Source organism: Pteropus medius, unplaced genomic scaffold, assembly GCF_902729225.1.
Source record: "Pteropus medius unplaced genomic scaffold, Ma_sr-lr_union100, whole genome shotgun sequence".
Lineage (NCBI taxonomy): Eukaryota > Metazoa > Chordata > Mammalia > Chiroptera > Pteropodidae > Pteropus > Pteropus medius.
Window position 1 is genome coordinate 5,575,336 of NW_024344370.1, and position 23,543 is coordinate 5,598,878.

The 23,543-nt window shown below is 38.5% G+C and overlaps 1 long non-coding RNA gene and 1 pseudogene across 1 annotated transcript in view; one reads left to right on the forward strand and one right to left on the reverse strand.

The window, feature by feature from the left end:
- Positions 1 to 5,819: 5,819 nt before the first annotated feature.
- LOC120608295 (uncharacterized) overlaps positions 5,820 to 23,543 on the forward strand; it is a 53,294-nt gene continuing 35,570 nt past the window's right edge. The window contains exon 1 of the long non-coding RNA XR_005654370.1: positions 5,820 to 5,922. This is a non-coding gene — a long non-coding RNA (uncharacterized LOC120608295). The remainder of the gene's footprint in view (positions 5,923 to 23,543) is intronic.
- Positions 19,803 to 19,921, reverse strand: LOC120608419 (uncharacterized; annotated as a pseudogene).

The following is a 23,543-nucleotide window of genomic DNA, read 5'->3' on the forward strand; positions in this document are numbered from 1 at the left end:
AATTGTGAGAAAACATATTTCTGTTTTTAAGCCACCTGGTCTTGGGTGCTTTGTTATGGCAGCCTTCGCAAACTGATAGAAACCATCTCTAAAATGGTCACTATTATTAAATGAGGATTAATGACATAATATATATAAATGGGTATAACAGTGATGGTAACAGAGGAATTTCTCAAAAAATACTAGCCACAAATTTTCTACTTTCTTCCTAGACTCTAATTCCTTTATATGTTATAGTTATCAGTACCATAATCTTAGTGGATATCAGTACCATAATCTTACTGGAAATAGTTCAGAATTATGCACATCTACCTAATTTTGAAGTAGCACAATGATGGCCTTATATTAAGCATTTAATAAATGTCTTTCTGAGGGGAGAACGCAGCAGTTGCACAATCACCAGGCTTGTTCCAGCCTTCATGCCTCTGTGCATGTTTTTTCTCTTGCTTGGGATACTCTTCCCCAGATCTCTGCATGACTGTTTCCTTCTCATCATTCCCTTTCCACCTCAAATATTACTCATCAGAGACACTTTCTCTGACCCCCAACCCAAACCACATTCTATTATTTCCCCTTCCTCCATCGTCTTCACAGCACTTACCACTCTGAATGTTTATCAAACATTTATTCTTTTACTATTTACTGTCTGCTTTACTCCATGAGACACTAAACTCTATGACAGCAGGGACCTTAATATGTTCATTACTCTCTACCAGTACTTGGATCAAAATTGTTGGTCATTAAAATAGTCAGTGAATCCAGGAAGTGATGATGGAATGGAGAAGATTACTTCAAGGAAAGCTGAGTTCTGGGGAAAGGGTTACTTAAATTTTATTCTGGCCTTATGCTCCAGGGATGTGGTTTCCTAGAGAAGAGAGAAACTGAGGTGCTGAGGAAAAACAATAGTTAATGGGAGAAAGCCAGATAGATGGATGTCCACAGCCCAGCTTTGCCACTAATTTGGTACACTCCTTGGGGAAATCACTCAACCTCTCTAAGCCTCACTCTCAGCATAAAAGATTAGGACTAATACAACCACCCTCCAGAATTGTTGGAAAGATGAAATGAAGTAATGCTTTCAAAGCACAAGGCAAATAGATCAATAAATAATGTCAATTATTTTTAACAGAGAAACTAAAAGGGCAAGCCTTTCAATCTTTTGACCTAATAAAAGGAGTTTAAAGTAAGTGTAAAAACTTAAGAGCCTTGATGACAGTGTAATGCAAAGAGCTAGTGAGTCTTACCCCATCTGGAAAATGTAGACTAGATTTCTGATGCCCTGTTCCTGAGGGTCCCTCTTGATTCTATTGGCCTTCCTTAGATCACAACAAGTCCTACATAATGATTCTTTTACCAGAAGAAGCATCTTTATACTAATAAAAATTACCCAATTTTAAGAAAGAAGTTATTGAAATTGTTTAATATTTAATTACTTAATATTAATATCATGAGAAGAGGATTTTAAAAGAGCCCAAAGACACATTTTAGCAGCATCGTCACCTTCAGTGCCAAGCTGCTGTGACATTTTTCATCTATGACTTAAGGGTGGGAGAGGACTCACAATGCATCTTGTGTCAATTTATGCTGATTTCAGCAGGCTGACCCAAGGGTCGCACCCACATGAAAGATGTGTTCAGGATGTGTGCTAATGTTCCTCACTCTTTATTCTTATGAATGTATGCCGAGTGATGGCAAGTCATCATTTTCCCATGAGCAGCCACCTAGTTTTTTCTCAGACTTCTGAATCATGAGGTGGCCTGGGGCCATTTTCTCAACAGAAGCAGTCACTTGGGAAAGAAAAAGTGCCATGAGCATCCTTTCCTCATCCCCTCTTCCTCTCCTAAACATCCCCAAGGAAAGACACCAGGAGCCAAGTTTATGAGAGATAATACTAAAAAGGACCAGGATATTTATTTGTTAGAGCTAAGCATACTCCAAGAGAATGATGAATATAGTTCTTGAACTTAGTTCTTGCCACATTTCAGTCTTTGTCCTGTCTTGTCTAAAGAGTGGACTAATTGTACACTCTCTCCACAAAGTAAACCCTTTTGTGTCCACTGACCCTTCTGGAGAGCTGTGGCTCCCTGTCTTCAAGAATCTTCCAGACAGCTTCTTTTTTCCTCAGCTTTTCTTCCACCCTCCTTCCCCAAGTAAGAATTCTATAGATCTGAAGAATGATAATTTTCTTTTCTGTAGAGTCCTTGAGTTAGAAGAGAAGAAAGAGAGAGAGAGAGAGAGAGAGAGAGAGAGAAAGCAAGCAAGCTAATTTTTCATCTCCCTCTGAAAGTAAAGATTTTTGGGACAAAAATATCTTGAGTCCTATATTCAACATCTAAGAAATCTCCATTATTTTGTCCATGGATTACTTCCAACCAAATACATTCTTGCCTTTCAATTTGCATCTAGTCTTTTGAAAGCAAATTTTATAATGTCACTTCCTTTTCTTAAACCCCTTAGTCACTACTCATCATCCTCCAAGTGAAAGTCAAACACCATAATTTGGCCAAGAAGTCTCCTCCTAATTTGGGCCCTCCCTCTCCTACATAGTCTACTTCTTTTCCTTGCACCCAAACACAGAACTGGCTGTGTTTTCTGTTTCTGGCCTTCTGTGTGCTGCTACTAAAACCTAACATAGCAATTCTCAATCCTGGGCAGTCTTTGAGACACCGTGTCGCAGAAAAACTGCTTGGGAATCCCTGGGGGTGAATTTAGACAGCTTCCCAAGTGACTTTAAAGTGCAGCCAGTATTGAGAACCACCAGACTGGATTCTCAGCTCTGGCTGCACATTACAGTCACTTGGAGAACTTCTGAAGTCCTAGTGGCCAGCCCATATTCAGATCTATTACATTAGAATCACCATGCACAGGCCTCAGACATCAATATTATTTTTAAAGTTCTTTAGGTACTTGCAATTTTGAGAAGCATGGGCCTCAAGGGTTCTTTCCTACAATTGCTGCATAACTTTAATGAATTCTTTAGTTCTCAGACTAAATGGAACTTTCTGAGAAGCCTTCCTGAATCAGTTGCTCCTCCTGAGGACTCACGCAACACTCTTATGCAATGATGACTTGACTCCCTATTTATTCATTTGTGTTCCCATCAGGTGGCAAGCCTCTTGAGGGCATGGACCAAGTGGAACCTTCAGTATCTAGGACAGGGCCTGTCATAGTAAGTACATAGCCTCCAGCAATGTGTCCTTTGTGTCAAGCACTATGCTAGGACCACCAAAGGGTTTCTGGATCATAGAGTTTCTAGTGCTCTCCAAAATTACCCCATTCTTCCATTCTTTCTAAGGATAAAATGTGGCAACAATTCTGCAGCCTAGTCCTCTGCATCAGAACCATGATACAGATGTGCAAGAGATAGATCATAGCCCTGCCCACCTCTTAGTTTAACAAGGAAATCCTCCAACAGGAGGAACTCCTATGAGAACTATTTTCAACCCTAAAAACATTGACTTTAGCCCGTTAGGTTTCCAAATTAAAAATCCAAAAAGTGAGAACATCAGTAAGGATAATGAGGAAAGGTTAATTTTCAGAACAAATTCTAGACACACCTGCTTTGATTTAAATCATCGCTATGAAGATAAGTAGGCTTCATCTGGAATGTTCTAAACGAAACCTGTGAAGAGTTGACTTAAGGAAACACCACTGGAGTCACTGATTCCATTATACATAAAAGTGTAAGGATAACCATGGCAAGAAGATCCTGACTAAACAAGTCTCATAGCAATTGTATATATGTTCTTACTTTTAATCCCTACAGCAAAATGCTTCTTTCTAGGACTTAAATCCAGATCATATGGCAGGTCTGGATTTAAGTTCTAGCTTTGCCACCAGCTGTGTGAATTGGGGCAAGTTATTTACCCTTTCTGAACCTCAGCCTCCTAGTCTATGAAATGTGAACAATTAGGTGATCCATCTCATAGGTCTGTTGTGATAATCAAATGAGATCATTCAAGTAAATTACTTAGCATAGTGTCTGGCCTATGGTTATGTAACATAAATATTTGCCATTGTTTTTACGATCTCTAGCCAGAAATGAAAAGCCCATAGAAGAATTGCTTCCAATGAATGGTAAGTGGGCTAAGACAAAGACCAGGGATTTCATTGAAATCCCTTCTTGGTGATGCATGTTTAGACTGAGCGATTGCAGTGAACCGCAGGGGCACAAGCTTCATTTCTAGTCCTCACTGGAATTCAGCCCTTTTAAAAGACTTTCCATGAATACTCAACCACAGTGTTCATTCTTGCATACCTCATTGTTTTTCCTTTCTTTTCCTCTTTTTATGTGAATGGGTATGAAGACTGAAATTCTGGAGATGTCTTGCCACAGTTAAATATTAGATCCAAGGACTTTCAGGTTTCTTCAACTTCGTATTAATGGATCATTGTCCTGGTACAACCACCGCCGCTGGATTTCTCTCAGATTCATATTTATAGGACTCTTTTAAGTAAATGGAAATAGATAACTAATTAGGAAATTATTATGGGATGTATAAAACGCTTCAGAGTAGTAGAAATATTAGGATCTGTCTGCTATAATTTTTAAAAGTACATTCAGCTTCATAAAAAGTAATTTTTATATCATTGCAAATGGTGATACTGCATCTATTTAAGTTGAACGTATTTGCTGAAGCATCATTTTGGAGAAAAAATGAGGTGGAATGTGTGTTGGATAGAGAGAAGGCAATGTGTATTTGGAGGAATGGGGTTGTCAGGGGGAGGGAAACTACTAACTTTGTCTGAGTTGGGGTATCCATATGAAAATATATGATACTGAAGATAATTGTCATATCATAAATTTCCTAAGGCCAAAATCCATGGGTAGCAACATTAATTCAGGTCCAGTGAATTCATAATGATCCCAGAGGATCAGAAAACCAGACATCTAATATGTTACCTTTTCTCCAATTCCTCCTCGAGACCTCTTGATGCTGTGTTGGTGAAAAATTTGTGCTGCAACTCATTTTGCCTCCTCTAGACAAGATGATCTCTCCAAATATTCACCATATGTAAATAGTTCTCTACCCACGCTAGCTTGGCTGGTATTCTGACAATCCCTGCTGAGAACTCTGCTGCCTGACATACGATATCCAGCCTGCAGTCCAAGTGCCCAGGAACACGATGCTGGGAAAGAGAACCACATGTCTGACAATGTTTCACCGAGCCTGCCACTTCCAACAGGGTTTGTAGAGCTGGAACTAACTACAAGAGATGATGTTCATCCTGGCATGCACTAGCCGCTCTTTCACCCTGGCCAGTTCAGCCCTGGCAAAGAAGACGCTGCAGTTGTCTTTAGGTATGCACACTATACCACTGAAAAGGAAAGCATTGGCCTGGTTCCAGAACAAATTCAAAACCATGTTGACCACTACAGAGATTATTAGGCTTCATTGTTTGCCACAGTTGGTGGAGGGACCAGTCCTGGTTTTATATCCATGCCCATAATATTGACCTGACTCAGTTAGTTCATCCTTATACCCAATCCTTCTGGTCACATGAAATCCCATCATTTCTGCTGGGAAAGTCTATTATGAGCAACTCTCTTTAGTAGAGAGCTTGGAATAATGCAGTCCTTGCTATGGTAAATATATGGCTCAATGCTGTTTGGCTTAGTACTATATGTTTTTGGATTTATCAATCAATGCCACTATAAATTGAGCCTAGTAACCAATTGGCAGATTGGTGCCTCACTGACTCCAATTTGGAAACCAATCCTAGATTCTCAGATGGAAACCTTGCTGAAATACAATGAGCTGCATGCATAGTCAGTTACTCTACTGTTTTTACTGAGTTCTATGCTCTTCTGGATCTCAGAAAACACAGCAAGAAGGTAGCCACCTGTTAGACAAGGAGAGAGGTCCCAGAAGAGACCAAACCTGCCGACGCCTTGATCTTGGACCTCCAGCCTCCAGAACTGTGAGAAAATAAGTTTTTGTTGTTTAAGCTGCCTAATCTGTGGTATTTTTTTATGGCAGCGCTAGCAAACTAATGCACCTAGGGAAAAATTGTAATGACTTTAAGACAAATGGCTGAAGGGAGAAGAAAAAGGTGAAGTAACATTTTTAGACTGTTGTTTGGGTTTTTCTTATTTCTTCTGTTCTGTAAAACTATTGCGACTCTTAACTGTCAGAAAAAAAAAAAACCTGTTATATTATTGTTTTTTAAAGATTCCCTTTCAGGAGTTTCTATTTGTTTAGGCCTTATCTTTTATGGGGGATTTTTCCAGTTAGTACTTTGTTCTTCACACATTTCAGAAGCATAAGGGAATGGATAAGAGAACAGGCTCTCATCTGCGACACTGACTAGTTCTAAAACCTTGACCTCTCTGACCTCTATGAATGTACACAGCCTTTTCACAGCTCCCCGTAAGTCTGTATAGGGGACTTGGGATTCATCCTTCTTCCCTCTTTTCCAGCTACAATACTTTGTCATGACTTAATCTCCACTTTAGTAGTGCTATCAAAATATTGTTTATAAACATATATCATCGTATGTAAACCATTACAAAAGTAGAAGTCATTTTTTAGTTATAACATGTGGATTCATCTATGTTCAATTCTGTAAACTGTAGAAGATGAGAGTTTGACAAAATGTTATAAGTTGGGGACTGAGATTTTTCGTAGAGAAAAGAATCATCTGTAATACTCAGTAAAAACCATCTGTTAAGGCAACAGACCTTGTTCATGAAGGAATAAAATCCTCACATAAATCACTGTAGAAGGAAACAGAGTGAGGGACCACATCTGCTTAGGGATCCCATCTGGCAGCCTCCTACTTTCGGTGTATCTGACTTCGTGACACTTGCAACTGTTCAGAACTATCAGATCACCTCAGAGGAACTCGGCCCATGCTACACAACTAAGTCCCACACTATCTTTCTTTTCGTTATTTATTTTTAGTTGTAGTGTTTTTTTGTTTTGTTTTGTTTTGGGTTTTTTTTTTTTTTTTTTTTTTTGCATAAATGGGTAAAGCAGAGAGGACAGAAGGAATATACGGTATTTTTGTAGTTGCTTCCTTTCTTTTCCTCCTTTATTCTTAGTCCATTATGGAACTTTATGTCACCCAGACATTTGTCAATTACAAAGATAATAGTAATAACTTAATTTTTCCATTTGTATTATAATTCAACAGATACCTTGACTTTTATAAGACGCAGTTTTCTAATCTGTAAAGTGGGCATAAAAACACTTGGACATTGTGGGATTCAGTGTGACTGGGCACCTTCGAGCTTCTAGCTCAGGGCCTGGCCTATGGCCAGTGCTCACAAATGTTAGCTATGACCCTGGTTACTGTTAGACATAGACCCATGTGTTACCCCAACAAAGACACTGAATATTGTATTCCACTTTCAGGTGTGGCAGTGCAACTGTGGTTGTTCCATCTTCAGGTTTCTGAGATTTGTATTTCTCATTCATCCATCTAGTCATGTATTTATTAACTGCATGTTAGGTACTAAGCAGATTCACTATAGAGAATTCTTGTTTGCTCAAGACTTTGATTTATGCACTTAAGGTTCACAGAAAAACCTCACTCTTGATCCTAATGTTCTTTTGTTTTCTATTCTTCCTTGAATTGTGAGATCCATTTAAAAAAGTCTATTTGCTATGATTATATCTGTTTGACTTTTATGTAGTTTTCAATGATACCGCATTAGTCACTCTATGTAGTTTTCTCCGTGTTAGTCACCATGTATTAGGCTATCCGTTTGACAGCAGAGACCAAAGTATCATTCCTAGAACAAATTTCAAATGTAGCTGACATCCTTTCATCTCGGGCTTTAGACATAGTAGCTTAAAGTTTACCTACCTTACTGATCTTACGTTCCCCTCTTTACTGCTTTTATCCTGGGCATTTTTTTTTGAGCGAGGCTTCTCTCAGCAGAAGCTTTATCTTTCTATGCCAGCTTCTCTCCCAACTTCTCTCCGCTACCTTGACTTCTCCTGTAGTTGCACCCTTTTGCCCACATCATTCACTGCAGTCAAGCATACACAAACTACAGAAGTTTCTGTAGTGATGAAAATATGCACATGTACATGTAAATGTACATTAATATATGTACATATATGTAGATATGTGTGTGCATACTTACTAATATGATAGTCACTAGCCATATGTGGTTATTAAATGTTTGAAATGTAGCTAGTGAAGAAATGTGTTCTTGATTTTAGTTTACCCCATTTAAAATAATTACACATGGCTAGTAGCTACTGTATTGAACAACATAGCTCTACTACTTATGAGATTATTGGAGAATACAACTAGATACTGGTAAGGAACTCTCAGAGGCCCATGGGACCCGCCTGTTTTTGATCAGACGAGACCCACCCTATGATTTTGTCTCATGGAGGAGAAAGTTGAAAGTAAAAAGTAGCAAACTTTTCTCCTTAGTTTTCCCTCCTCTTATTTCTTCATTGGGCTAATTAACAGCTGTTAGTGCATTCTGCTTTGGACCTAGATAAATGTATCATCTGAAATATTCCCAGCATCTCTGAAAGATAGGTATTACCTACTTTTTATAGACAAGGCTCAGAATAGTAATTTGCTTGATGTTGCAAAATTAAGAAGCCACAGACTTGAGACTTAAACCAAGGTCTCTGCCATAAAGAAATCCCCTTTGTGCTGCCTCTACTCTCCAATCTGTGACGCACATCCGTCTTTGAGACTGTCATCATTGCAGTCAAAACACTGCCTGCTACCCAACAAGCCTGACTTCTTGGTCTGATTATCAATTAATACTTTCCCAGCCTTTTCACTGCTCCACATATTTCTTTCCTAGGTTTTTCTCACTCTTGTATTTTTTCCCATAAAGGCCACCATCTACTCAGTCCTTCTGGTTTTACTGCCTTATATCTCTATCCAGCTGGCATGGTATGTATTAAACTGGATCACACTGCATTTCCTTATCATGTTTCCTACATGACTAAGTGATGTACAACTGAGCTTTCGCTGCAGCTCCACAGATTCCTGTCCTAGTTTCCCAGAGTCCATAATTATATTTGAACACTGACAACTCCACCTTGAGTAATAGTCTCCTCCTGAAACTCACCAGTTATTCCTTAAGGAAATGTGATGCTCTTTTAGAGCTCCCAAAATTTTTTGCCATTAATTTGCAAGAGGCTTATAAAAAATCCAGTGGCTATACACGCTTAGCTCCTCCTCACAATTCATTGATGTGTTACTACCCCACCCCCCATTTTACTAGTGAAGAAACAGAGGCCCAGCATGATTTATTCAATTGGCAGCAAATATATCAGGAAATCACAAGAGGATCTAAAAATGAAAGCTTGGTCAAGGTGTAGGATGAAATTAAGGCACTATTCCCAAAAGTGTTAAAAAGTTACCCCTTCCTAACAAAAGCAGGGGTATTTATGTCCAAGCAATTCTTGGAAATGAAAGTAGGCAGAACTGGAAATACTACTTCAGACCACACACCAGGCTGCTGCTCACAATGAACTGGCCCTGGAAATTTTTCCAGACCAATGTAGCTCATCTCCTTAGGCGCACGGTCTGCTGAAGGCAGTGAGTTAGGGGAAGCAGTAATAGCAGGACCTTTTTCCTCCTAAGTGTGGCTAGACTTCTGAAAATACTCCGACAGCAGCATAAAAACAACATCTCGATGCATAGGTAAATCTAGGGTTTTTGTAATACAAGTGGTATATAATGCCTGTAAATGTGTTCTGTAATGGAGTTGGGAAAGGTTTGATTTAAGCCAGTTGACTTATCTTACTAGATTGCTGAGAGGTTTCTGTGGGCTATTATTTCCAGAGCTCATCCTGGGTGAGGCCTAAGTTATCTTCCTGAGTCAAAAAGTACTTTAGAGTACGGGAAGTCAACAACATTATCTTCTAAGGTTTCTTCATTATTTGCATAAAGCAAACTTCCATTATACTACATAAATTTAATGGAACTTCCTTTTAAATCTTCATTGGATTTTTTTTTTTCATCACCCACTTGCAAGGTCAATAGCAGCTATCCCAGCATGGGAAAGCATTGTCCAAAAGCAACAAGAGCAGTGTTGTATAAATGTAGATCTAAGAATTTTTCTCGGCATAACTCATCACTACTCATGAAGAAAACTTAGAAAGACATGGAGGGCATTGGCTTGTCCAGCATCAATATCCAGGTCAGCTAGTCTGAAAATGAAGTGGAAAGAGACCAAGTGTGGCAGTGATGGGAGCAACATGTTAAGGCTTTTAAAAACAATATTAATAAAAATATAAACAAGCAGCACTAAACTACTATATTAGTTGCCGTAACAAATTACTACAAACTGGGTTTCTTAAAACAACAGAACTTATTCTCCCATAGTTCTGGAGGCCAGAAGTCTGAAAGCAAAGCATGAACAGTGTTGGTTTCTTCTGGAGGTTCTAGGGAAGAATCTGCTCTATGCCTCTGTCCTGGCTTCTGGTGGTTTCCAGCAATCCTTGGCATTTCTTGGCACATAGCCAAATTACTCTAATCTCTATCTTACTACAATCCTTAAATGTCATTCCATTTCACAATGACATTCATCACATGGCCTTTCCTCTGCATTCACATGACCTGTTTTAAAGAGCACATCATTTGAATTTTGGGCCCACTCTAATCCACTTTGACCTCATCTTAATTTAACTAATTACATCCAAAGAGACCTTTTTTCCAAATAGGGTCACTTTCTGAAGTTCCAGATAGACATGAATTTAGAGGATGTTATTCAATCAGTATAACCACTTTAGTAATTATCAGTATTCCCTTATCTCAAAACTCTGTGTAGAGATTTGAGATACGGTAGTTGGATTGGGAATCTGGAGGTCTGGTTATGCTACAAGCTTGTTCTGACATTGAACTTGACAGCACCTTAGTCATTCACACTTTAATGAGGGAGTTGGAGGAGTTCATAGTACTTATCATGGGATCAGTGAATGAGCTTCAAGGACTCCATCAATCTTCTAAAATTGTATGCACGTTGTTGTGTCCAGCATGCGTATGCTTTCATCAAAATAGAATTTTACAAGGGGTCTGGACCAAAAAGGCTAAAAAAAAATTACACCAAATCTCCTGTAAAGTCTACCAAACCATTCTGATTTCTAGATGTATATTATCTGTTGTTATGTTTCCCTAGTTTTAGGATACATTCAGAGTTTCTGGATAGCGCATTAAAAGTCTAGCCCTTAAGATTATTTTATTTTGAAATGTTTCTGGCTCATTCATTTCTAATCTGTCTCTTTCTACATAACCCACAAGTGGATAAGTTTCTACTTTTCTCATGTTTTATTCAATAGAAAATGTAAATGAAACTCAGAATGGAGAGAAAACAAGCTAAGTCAGCAAATGGGGAAGAAAAAAACACAGTTGAACAGGTTTACAGCTAGATATGCAGGGTTTGGTATCAAAGGATTTAGAATGGAGCTGGTGAAAGGAGAGAAGGAGGGCAGAGGAGGAAATGTGGGGATTGTTGCAGGATTTGGAGCTTTAGAGCAGGACCCACTTTCCCTTCACACTCTGGAATGTCACCTGTCTGATATGTTAGTGTCTGCCTAGTAAATAACAACTTCTTAGTTGTCAAAAATAATTCCTTTTGATGCCCACCCTTACCAGATCTCACAGGCTCAACTGTGTTTTACAAGAACACACTCCCCCTGTCCTTCAGGGGCACCCGTTATGTATGTCCACATACTGACATTGCCGGCGCTTGAGGAGCCATAGAGAGTTCCATTCACAGATTGTCTTGTCTCCTCTTATTTTCTCCTCTTTTAAAGATTTAAGCTAATTTTAATTTTTTTTATTTCTTTGGAGACCTCCCACAAAAAGATAAGCCAGTAGAGGAAAGGTGAATTCTAGTCTACAAACTATATTGCTACTTTTCTATTAGTTGAAGAAGATGTGGTCCAGAGGAGTGATTTTAGCTATATATGTCTTTTCTTATCCTGTTGCCACAGAAAATCAAATTAATCTTTTCAATTGCTATAATATAGAGTCGAAAATTCGCCTTTACTCTGTGAAACTGAGTTTAAAATAATAAAAAGGAAAAAAAGGAAAAAATTTTTCTTCATGGTAGTTTGCGATTGACTTTCCTAATTTTTTAGACCTAATTTCCATTTCTATGAATATAATAGAAAGAGTGAAAAATACACCAAGTAACAAAACAATTTTTATTAGTTTTTTTTAAAAATTCTACTCTAGCCTAAGAATGTTTCAGAGACTCATATGTTCTTCATCAAAGAGTTTATTCCTCTCATGTGTTCTTGGATTGACACTACTGAGTGTTCCTTTGAAAGTAACACTCTCAAAAAAAGCTCCAGAAAAAGGCATTTAGAAAAATCATCAGATTTGTATGGAAGCACAAAAGACCCTGAAACAGCAAAGCCATCCTAAAAAAAAAGAACGAGGCTGGAGTCATCACTCTGCCCAACTTCAAATTATACTACAATGTGACAATAATTGAAGCAGCATGCTACTGGAAGAAAAACAGGCACACAGAGCAGTGGAACAGAATCGAGAGTACAGAAGTAAACCCATGTATATATGGGAAAATAATTTTTGACAAAAGAGCCAAAAACATACAGTAAAGAAAGGAAAGCCTCTTCAAAAAACGGTGCTGGGAAAATTGGAAAGCCATCTGCAAAAGAATGAAAGTAGAATATTGTGTATCACTACATACCAAAATTAACTCAAAATGGATTAAGGACCTGAATATAAGACCTGAAACAATAAAATGTGTAGAAGAAAACATAGGAACTAAACTCAAGGACCTTGGACTTAAAGAGGATTTTATGAATTTGACCTCAAAGGCTAGGGAAGTAAAAGCAAAAATAAATGAATGGGACTGCATCAAACTAAAAAGCGTCTGCACAGCAAAAGAAACCATCAACGAGGTAAAAAGACAACCATCCAAATGGGAAAAGATATTTGCAAGCGAGACCTCCAATAAGGGCCTAGTATCCAAAATATATAAAGAATTTATACAACTCAATAACAACAAAAAAATAAATGATCCAAACAAAAATGGGTAGAGGACCTGAACAGAAACTTCTCCCGAGAAGACACACAAATGGCCAACAAATATTAGAAAAGATGCTCAGTGTCTCTAGCTATTAGGGAAATGCAAATCAAAACCACAAATGAGATACCATCTCACACCTGTTAGAATACAGGACAAGTAATAACAAGTGTTGGAGAGGACGCAGAGAAAAAGGAACGCTCATGCACTGCTGGTGGGACTGCAAATTGGTACAGCCACTATGGAAAACAGGATGGAGGTTCCTCAAAAAACTAAAAATTGATCTACCATACGATCCAACAATGCCTTTACTGGGTATTTACCCCAAAGACTTGAAAACCATATCCGAAAAGATATTTGCACGCCGATGTTCATAGCAGCATTATTCACAGTAGCCAGGACTTGGAAGCAACTGAAGTGTCCTTCAATAGATGACTGGCTAAAGAAGCTGTGGTACATATATACACAGCCATAAGAAGAGATGAAATACTGCCATTTGCGACAATGTGGATAGACCTCAAAATAATCAATGCAAAGCGAAATAAGCCAGATAGAAAAAGTCGAAAACCACGTGATATCACTTAGATGTGGGATATAAAACTAAAAGCAACAAATGAACAGAACAAACGGAGACTCATGGACATGGACAATAGACTAGTGGTTACCAGAGGGTGGAGGGGATGGGGAAGGGGGAAGGTAGATGCGTTAAAAGGGGTCAAATATGTGGTGACAGAAAGAAATCTATGGGCAGCGAACACACAATGCAATATATATATGTCTTACTGCTAAATTGTACACTTGATACTTACTGGATTTCATTAACCAATGTCACCATAATAAAATAATTGATTAATTTAAAAAATTATAATAACCAATGGAAAAATAAAAAAGAAGTGAGTGCTAAGTCTGCTGCCAGGAGTAGACTTTCTGTACATCCTTTAAAAAACAAAACAAAACAAAACAGTAAACTATGGTATAGCCTGAAACCCCCAGTGCATGCTGAGTTTGTAATTATTTTTAAAGGTCAGTGAAAAAATTACGCAGGTTTGAAATGGAACTCTTAATTATATTGTCCAGGAAATGGATCCCAGGCAGGCAAGATTTGAAATCAAGAAAATAGGCTTGATCTTTGAAGCTTGAAATAAAAGGTAATAGGTGGGATGAAAAAAATGCAAGGGAAACTGCAATCCCTAAAGAGTTGCTGATGACGCAGACAGTGCCGAGAAAGACTACCAGGGTGTCCACATGGCCATTGTCAGTCTTATCCTCCTTTTAAATACTTAGAGTCAATTGATGTCAGTTAAAAACTTAAAACAAAATTGCTTTAGCTATTTTAGATTTGCCATTATAGCTTTCTTATGATCAGTTTGTCACTTTCTAGAGAGCTGATAATAGCCAACCAACTAATATGCTTTGTATTGGGATAGAGTCTAGAATAAACACACATGTGCACACACACACACACACACGCAAATATATATATATATGTTTTTTCTAAGTGGAAGAACAGAAAGCATGTTACCTAGATGAAAGCTTTCTGAGAGGAGATTTTACCAAATAAATTAAAAGTTTTGTGAATAACTTCAGGTTCACAGTTTTTAACAGATTTTTTTAAAATTTTTTTGTAATACTATATTTAAGTAAGATCAGCACAACCGAAGTCATTTATAATTAAGTCCTATGCTCTATTACAGTTTTCCTATTGTTATAGTTTTGTTTAATTTTCTATCTCTAAAAACTTGCAATTCAGGGGCCATCACAACACAGACAAAGCTGAGGCTAAGGATTTCATCTTACATAGCTAATTTCATGAATCTTTACTAATTCAATGATATCTCTGATAGTAATAACTTCTCATTTTCTTTCTGTGTTCTCCCCTCCCTGCTCCAGATCCTTTCATAAGATATGGAGCCCACTATGTAAAACATACAATAATGTCATCAATAGGGATGGAGTAGCTGGAAGGGTTTTTCCTATCAACTTAAATATACAAGTAGCAGTGCTGTTCAAGTATTAAAATGTGAAAGTTATGACGATACCACAAGGAAGGAGTAGTGGCCAAGGTAAATTTCAATTAAATTCATGTCAGAAATTATTTCCTCCAGTGGAAAGTTTCCCCAAAGGAACTAGGAAAAGCCATTGACAGAACCCTTTGAAAGAGAGGGGCCAAAATGTAAAGGAAGCTTATCATCCACACAGAGAACTGAAAATACAGATATCTTTAATAACCCTAGTTTACATGTGTGATAAAGAAGAAAAACAGAAACTGATTAAATATTTATTTAGTTATCGTAAATGACCTTGTGTATTCTAAATCCTAATGACTTTGCGTGCTTAAAATAGAATTCAAAAATAAATAGATCTGTGTAGTACCTTTTTCAGCATTGTGTTACAGAATCACACCAGAGATTTTCCTTCCTACCACACGTGTTGATGATCTGGCACCTTCTACTTAGGCCTAAGGAATCTCGAACAATAAATTGGTTTAGTCCCTGTTAGTGAAACTTCTGCTTGTTCGCCTTAAAATTTGGCTGCCCTTAGAATAGACTTGGACATTAGCTTTCAAGTTTCCTTCAAGATAAAGTGGCATTTAGTAAATAATGGCTTGAATATTTCTCAACATTGGGTGGTACAAAGCTACGATGAAACTCTTCCCAGTGCATGTAATTGTTTACATTAATCAGAGTTTATCTAGAGACCTAAATAATTTGGTAGAATTCTGAAGCTCACTGACTTGAAGTAGCAAGTTAAAATATTTTAAATCAGTATTTCTCAACCTCAACTTACAGAAATTTTGGATTTGATAATTCTTTGTTATCGGGAGCTGTCCTGTGCATTGCATATGATCTATGTATATTACATGGCCTTTTGTAGCTGTCTTTTGAAAATGTAAAAGAGACTTTTATTGATTTAGCAGAGAGCAGAAAATCATTCTCATGTCTAGATAATCTGATTGCTTAGTTCTGCTTGTTTACCTGCAGCATCAGCTAAATGATTTCCTTTTGCTTCCATTATGGTAGCATTAGAATGTCCTGGAATTTCGATAATTGCCAATTGGCTTGGTTGATGTATAAAATTTAATAAATCTGCAGCCTGTTTTCCATTCTTAATGGACTGCCCTGAGGAAGTTAAGAAGCCTCATTGCTTCCATAGCTTTCCAAAGTCATGAGCTACACCAAAGGCATAGCGAATATGAGTATAAATATTGGCTATTTGATCTTTGGCCAGTTAACAAGCTCAAGTTAGAGCAATTAATTCAGCCTGTTGCGAAATAAGAACTTTCAATTACATCTACCATGGAAGTTATTGCATATCCAGCTTGGTAATGCTTTGAGATAAGATCCATCTGTAAACCAAATGAAGTCAGCATTATCAATTGGAGTTTCCTGTAAATTATTCCTAGTAGCAAGGAGTTGTCAGTAAGTAAAATGCACTTATGGGTGTCTTCATCTTGTAAAAAGGGTAGTAAAGTTGCTGGGTTAAGACTGTTACATCAAGCTGAAGTAATATTAGGCACAGAAAGCAGGAGTACTTCCTAAGAAGCCAGTCAGCTGACCAAGTAATGCTGAGTATGGTGAGAGCTGAGCAAAAATTCAACAGAATGAGAAACATAAAAGGTTAAAGGAGAACCCCTAAGTATCTCTTCTGTTCGTTTGCATGACATGAGTGCAGCAGAGATGGCTGTCAGGGAGGGTGCCTATTTGTTACTCAGTCTAATTGCTGGATATAATACCCAATAGGTCTATGATGATCTCCATGATTCTGAGTTAGAACTCTGAAAGCATTTCCTTTATTCTTATTTATGAAAAGAAAGAAAGTTTATAATTAGGGTGTCCCAAAGTGAGAGCTCTAGATAATTTTCATTTAGAGCTTCTTCAGGGTTTCTGTTCAGGGTTCCATTAGATTGGATCAGATCAACCTGATTTTAATACGCATATAGATGTTGAGTCATTAATGAAAAATTCAGAACCCAGTTGAGACAATATCCAGTCAATTCTACAAAACCTATAAGCTCCTTCTTAGTTCTTGCCAGAGAAAAAGATAAGATTCCTCTGAATCTTTCAGGGTTAATTAGCAGCCCATCTTTATATATAAGATAGCCAAGGTCTTTTACAATGGACAAACAAAATTGAAGCTTGTTCTTTGAGACCTTTGTAATGGGTAACTTGTGTCCTTCTGGGAGTCCAGGAAGGCACTAGAGCACGAAAATACATTATCTGTATGACATATTAGAGTGGAATCCCTGCAAAATCAACATTATTTAAAGCAGCCTTTAGTGTTTGAGAGAAATAGGTGGGACTGTATATCCCTGGGGCATTACAGTCTACAGTCTAAGTAAATTGGTGATCTTGCCAGGTGAAGTCAAAGAGATATTGACTGTCTTTTTCTACAGGAATGCTGAAAAGGCACTACATAAATCTATTACTGAAAAATATTGGCAGTCCACAGGAATAGCTGGTAATAGGGTATGTAGTATCTGTACTGGAAAGAGCCTAGAGCTCCAGAGAAATGTCCTGTAGCAAGCATCCAGTCTTGTGATTAGTTTCCTCTTGTGGAGGTTCTTTTAAAATCATGATGTTCTCAATTGGTTCAGCATCTGATTCATTGGGTTCTAACTACATTTCACCCTTCTGAGAAAAGGATATGTGGGCATCATGGGTTTCAAGAAAGTCTTGCTCTATCAGGTGAACTGGGGCAGATTCGATGAGCGAAAATGGATGTTGCCCTGTAACATTCCATAGCTGAAAGGGAATAGGTTCTGATTTTAAAATTGGACATTGTTGATTGGATATCTCTACCACTTGTACAGAAGTTTTGCTCTAAAGGAGAGGGTGACTTAATTGGGTAGGGTTAGGAAGAGATAAAGTAGCCCAAGTATCTTCAAGGGCCTTAGTGGTTTTCCCTTTTGGATATTTCAATTTCTAAATTATTGGTAAGAAGGGGAAATGCCCTCTCACAATCCTCAGAGCAGTCCTATGCTTTCTTCTGTTCCCTTTCTTTTTCTAAATCCCATTTCAGTGTTCTACAATTTTTAAGTTGACCTGGCTTCTTTCTACAGTAAAAGCGGACTCTCATTTCCCTGGTCATTGAAAAAGCTTTCAGAAGGTCTGACCTGATTGCTTAGTTGCTGGAGCTGTAAATTCATAATTTTAGTAGCTTTATTCTTTTTCTTCTTTTTCAATTTAAATACTTGATTGGCCAGAATTGCTAGTTTATCAGCACGCGTTGTCAGCCAGTTTAATTCATATTGTTTAATTAGCGTTACAAGCTCCTCATCTAATCCAGAAATGCTACACTGAACATCGAATCATTTTGATGATCCTTAAAACTGTCTGGAGACAATCCTGAATATTGTTTGAAATTTTTTTTCAAATCATTCAAAGAAAGCAAGTTTGGTTTCCTTAGATTTTGTCTACGTTGTTAGATTTTTGTTTAGTCTATTTTCCTGGGGAAAATCTCAGGAATGGCTTGATGAAGCTCTTGGGCTAATTCTCTGCATTTTTCCCAGCCTTTCTGTCTGTCTCTGTCTCTCTCTGTCTCTGCCTCTCTGTCTTTCTGTCTCTGTCTGTTTGTCTGTCTCTCTCTCTCTCTTTCTCTCTCTCCTTTATAGGAGTTTTCCAGCAGATCTTACTAGCCATTCTGCTGCTTTGCTCTCAGAAACCAATAGGTGTATGAGTTGGAACAGGTCAGAAAAGACAAGATCATATATCCTAACAATTAAATTTCATTGCAAACCAAACAGGGTCTTGGAGAGGATCAGGAAAATCTGTAGTTAGATTCCTTAATTCTGCTTCAGTCTAAGGAGAGCAAATCATTGCTGGTTTCCCTCGTCCTGAAACTGGCTTTTCTCTAAAGGGAGGTGCCAGAATTTCTGGTTCTTCTAGCGTATCCTGATGTCTTTCTGTTCTCAGTTTCCCCTGTGTCAGTAGTGAATGGTGGTGGAGGAATTGTAAAGGAGGGAAGAAGAGGAAGAGAAAGAGAGGGCAAGTTTGGAAAAGGAAGCTCAGAAAGTAGTAGGGTGTTTGGAGAACAGGGAATGAGGGGTGCTGGCATTGATTGAGCAGTTTTGGAAGCCTTCTTTGGTTCAGAGACAGTCTCTAAAAGTTTCTTATTAACTTCTTGAAGAGAAGAAAGTTTTTCTGTGCTTCTTTTAGAGGCTTCTATCTTCCAATAAAGGTAAGCGTCCCATTCATTCCATTCAGTTTTAGAGCCTGCGTTTTCCAATTGAGCACACACACAAAAATTAATTTAGAGGTATTAAGAGAGCCCCATTTCAGCCGCCTTAAGTTGATACCACTTTTACTTAGCTCTCTCCACTTCTATAGATACTCACAAGTGGAGGCTCTGTGCAAATTATACTTAAAATTTGCTGGAGGACTAAAGGGAGGCTGGCTGTCATGAGGCTCCTTGGCCTCAATGGCTCAATTTCTCATGTTAATTTTAATTTTTCTTTTGTGCCACTTTTAAAAAGCTGAAATTGAAAGCAGCCACATAAGAACAGCTCAAATAGAGTCAGGAACTGATACCTACAGCAGGTAGGTTCGGGATTCCAAAAAAAGGGACTCACCAAGTTCACCCGATGCAAAGCAAAGAGTCAGTGAAGTGTATTGGGCCCTTGTTGGTACCTAGCACCAAATTCTGGTCCATGGGGTAATCCTGGGTGGGCTTCTTCAGAATCCTGCTACATTATGCCATGTAATATAAGAAATGTCCAAACATGTAGAGAATTTTTTTTTTTTAAGCGAGGTAACCCTTGGTTGACCTCAGAGATTGAAAAGACCTTGTCAGTTTACAATCCCTTATTTTTTATTTTTTACACCTACAGCACCTGGGCTTCCTAGGTGGTCTCCCATCCAAGTACTAACCAAGCCCAACCCTGCTTAGCTTCCGAGATCAGATGAGATCGGGCTTGTTCAGCATGGCATGGCTGTAGACCATGTAGAATTTTTATATGTTTATTTGAGTCAGACAGAGGCAAGATCTGGAGGCAAGACTCAACAGAGTAGACAAATACTTTGGAGAGTAACAGTTTGCAGTTTCTTTTATTCTTTTGAGATTAAGGAGGGAGCATAAGGAAGATTATATGAAGGAATCAGATTACTTCCTACAGGTTTTAGAAGGAGGGATCTGAAAGTATGGGCATTTCAAAGGTGGTTAACCTAGGTGATCAGAGACAATGGACATGGCTTGCTTAAGGCAAAGAAGGAAATTACATGCCTGGGGTGTGATTACCCACCATAACCTGCTGAGTGAATGTTTTCACTTCTCGTTTTATTGCTAAGCTTGCCTATGCATATACCCATGGCCTGAATATACAGCAGCATCCATGACCTCTATGAATAGATGCCATAGTACTTTCCTTATTCGAAGTTGGGACAACCAAAAAATGTCTCCAAACATTGACAAATATCCCCTCAGAGACAAAATCACCCCTAGTTGAGAAGCATTGCTTTAAATCATGGCAGAAAAGCAAAAGAATTCACTTTACAATCTTATTTTTCTTTTCCTCTTAAATTTACTCACAATAGCTTCTGGAAACCCCTTTTTTCCCTTTTATTTCTGAAAATGTGATAAATCTTTGACAAATGTGTGTTTTAACTTTCTTTGTATGAGGGATGAATCCCAAAGATTCCCACCTTCCTGCCTTGTCCATCGCCCATCCCAAGCTGCTCAGACATACCGTCTACTCTAAAGGGAGAAAAAACCCTCTCCTGTTCAAAAAGGAGCCCTTCATCCTGTACTCTGCTCTACCTTGCCACTGTGACAGATGGGCTGCTGCTTAGAGGGTGGGGATGCTTCCTAGAAGCATGGACTTTATCTTCTTTGTGTCCTGCAGCTCCCCAGCTGGAAGGACCCCAATAGCTACTTTGAAGGGATGTTCTAGGAGTTCCTGAGACTAAGCTTGGGGTGGTGGTAGAGTTTTGGGGAGGAGCTTGGAAGAGATTTAAAGACTCCTACTGTTTGGGCCACCTGAACTTAAACAAGACAATGGGACTCATTGTTTATTAATGAAAGGGGAAACATTTTTTATTCTTTTCTACATATCACCTCTGCAGGGCACAAGTTTTGAGCATTCCTTTAAGTTAAGCAAGTCAACTTTAATTAAAAAAAGTATTTCAAGAACATATTTAGTCTTTTTTTCTGAAAGGGCTTTTCATCCTTCCCCAACTTACTAGTAGCCTGCTGGAAGTATTTTTTCAATGACTTTGAATAGATAATGAGCAAAAAAAAGTAAATTAGGTCTTCTCCCTCTTATTTACCTTCTATGTTTACATCTAAAGCTGCAGAATGCAAAGACAAATTATTATTTGCATTATTAAACATGAGCAAAGTTCATGAAGTTTTCTTTACTGAGCTAGTCTGTTTTATACTGTAGCTTTTTAAAAAAAATTAAAATATACAGTACATTGGTTAGACATCTATATAGTTAGTAAAATTATTCCCCCAATTGCTCCCTCCCTCCCCTGACCCTCCACTTAGCCAATGTATTAATGTTAATTGCATTCCCTGTGTCGTGCTCCCCATCCCCATAACCAACTATCAACTACTAATTTATACTTCTTTAACCCTTCACCTCATTCTAGTAGCCCCCCAACCCCTCTCCCCTCTGTCTGTCACCAAATTGTCCACTATATTTGTGAGTCTGTTTTAGATTTGTTTGTTCTTTTTATTCCTTAAATTTCACATATAAGTGAAATCATATAGTGTTTATCTTTCCCTGTCTGACTAAAATATCTTCTAGGTTCATCAAAGCAACATCTTTTTCCATTCCCTTCCTTTTCACATGTAGGGGTCTTGTTTCCTTATCCTTTCAGCCACTCGATCTTTTGGTTGGAGCACTTAATTCTTTTCCATTCAAGGTACTTATTAATAGGAATGTAGTTGTTGCCATTCTTTATTCCTGTTTTTGATACATGTTTTTTTCTTCTTAAAGAAGTCCCTCCAACATTTCCTATAATTCTGGCTTGGTAGTGATAAATTCCTTTAGTTTATTTTTGTCTGGGAAGCTCTTTATCTGTCCTTCAACTCTAAATGATAGCTTTGCTGGATAAATTATTCTTGGTTGTTTATCCTGGGTCTTCACCCTGCCAAATATTTTTTGCCAGGCCCTTCTGTCCTCCATAGTTTCTTTTGAGAAATCACCTGCCAGTCGTATAGGTGTTCCCTTATATGTAATTATTTGTTTTTCTCTTGTTGCTTTTAATATTCTTTCTTTGTATTTAACCTTTGGCATTTTAATTATGATGTGTCTTGGTGTGGGCCTCTTTGGATCCCTGATTTTTGGAATCTTCTGAGCTTCCTGGGTTTTATGTCCATTTCCTTCACCAGGTTAGGGAAGTTTCCCATCATTATTTCTTCAAACAGCTCTTCAGCATCTTGATTTTCTTCAGTTACTCTGATCAGACGAATATTTGGAGCCTTAATGGTGTCCCATATCCTCCTTAAATTATTTTTATAGTCTTGGCATCTTTTTTCTTGCCATCCTTATTGAGTGTCCTGACTGGCTTTCCTGTCCTCTAGACACTGCATGTGATCCTCTTCTTTATTCACTCTGTTTATTCCTTTGTTTATTCCATTTAATATATTCCTCATCTCAGATAATGTATTCTCCATTTCAGTCTGGTTCCCTTTTATAATTTCCATTTCCATTTCCATCTCTTTGTTGGAGTTCTCTACACTTCCCAAAAGTTCATTGAGCATCTTTATAACTAGTGTTTTGAACTCTGCATCTGTTAGATTACTCAACTCCATTATATCTGGATCTCTGTTCTGTTCTGTCATATGGTTTTTGCTTGTCTTCCCATTTTGGCTGTCTTTCTATGTCTGTTTCTATGTACTAAGCAAAGCTCCTAAGTCTCCCAGTCTTATTAGTGTGGATTTGTGACGTAGGTGTCCAGTGGCACAGTCCTGAAAGGAGTTCACCTGCAGGCCAAATTTAGCCCAAGCCTCTACCCCTCCAGGTCCACCTGTTAAGGTTCAGCAAGCAATCCACAGATGCTGTGCTTATAGTTGCCTCAAAAGGCCACACCAGAAACTGAGGCCAGCTGCCTCCACCAGTGTGAGTCTCAGCAAGGAGCACCAGACTCGCTGAGGATTCACTTGGATGTGGCTTGGGTAGGGGGGCCGAGTTGGGGGAGGTGGGGTGTCAAGGAATCCTCTGGTAGGAGCAACCTTTATTATCCAGTTTGATGATATCACTGCTATGGTGGCACAGTGTCTGGCGCACTGGTAGTGGGGAGGGCTCAACCAGAAACAATGGGTACCGCTGGCACTTCCGTACCGAGCGAGTCTCACCTTAGCCCTCACTCCGACAATGTCTCCCTGTAAGTCCCTGGTGCCCCTGCGTGCAGCCGAATTGGCACTGGTGCTCAGAGCAAGCAGGTCTGTCACCACAAAAATCTACTCGCAGACGCGGCCCCTTTAGGAGGTGTCTGTCTCTGCAGCAGCCTCCATCTCACTCAGCTGCTCAGGACTGGGCAGCCCTGCATCCTCACCCCATCCTACATTCTGCTGTTGCAGGGTACTTTCTTGGATTTCTCCGTAGTTGAATGGCTTG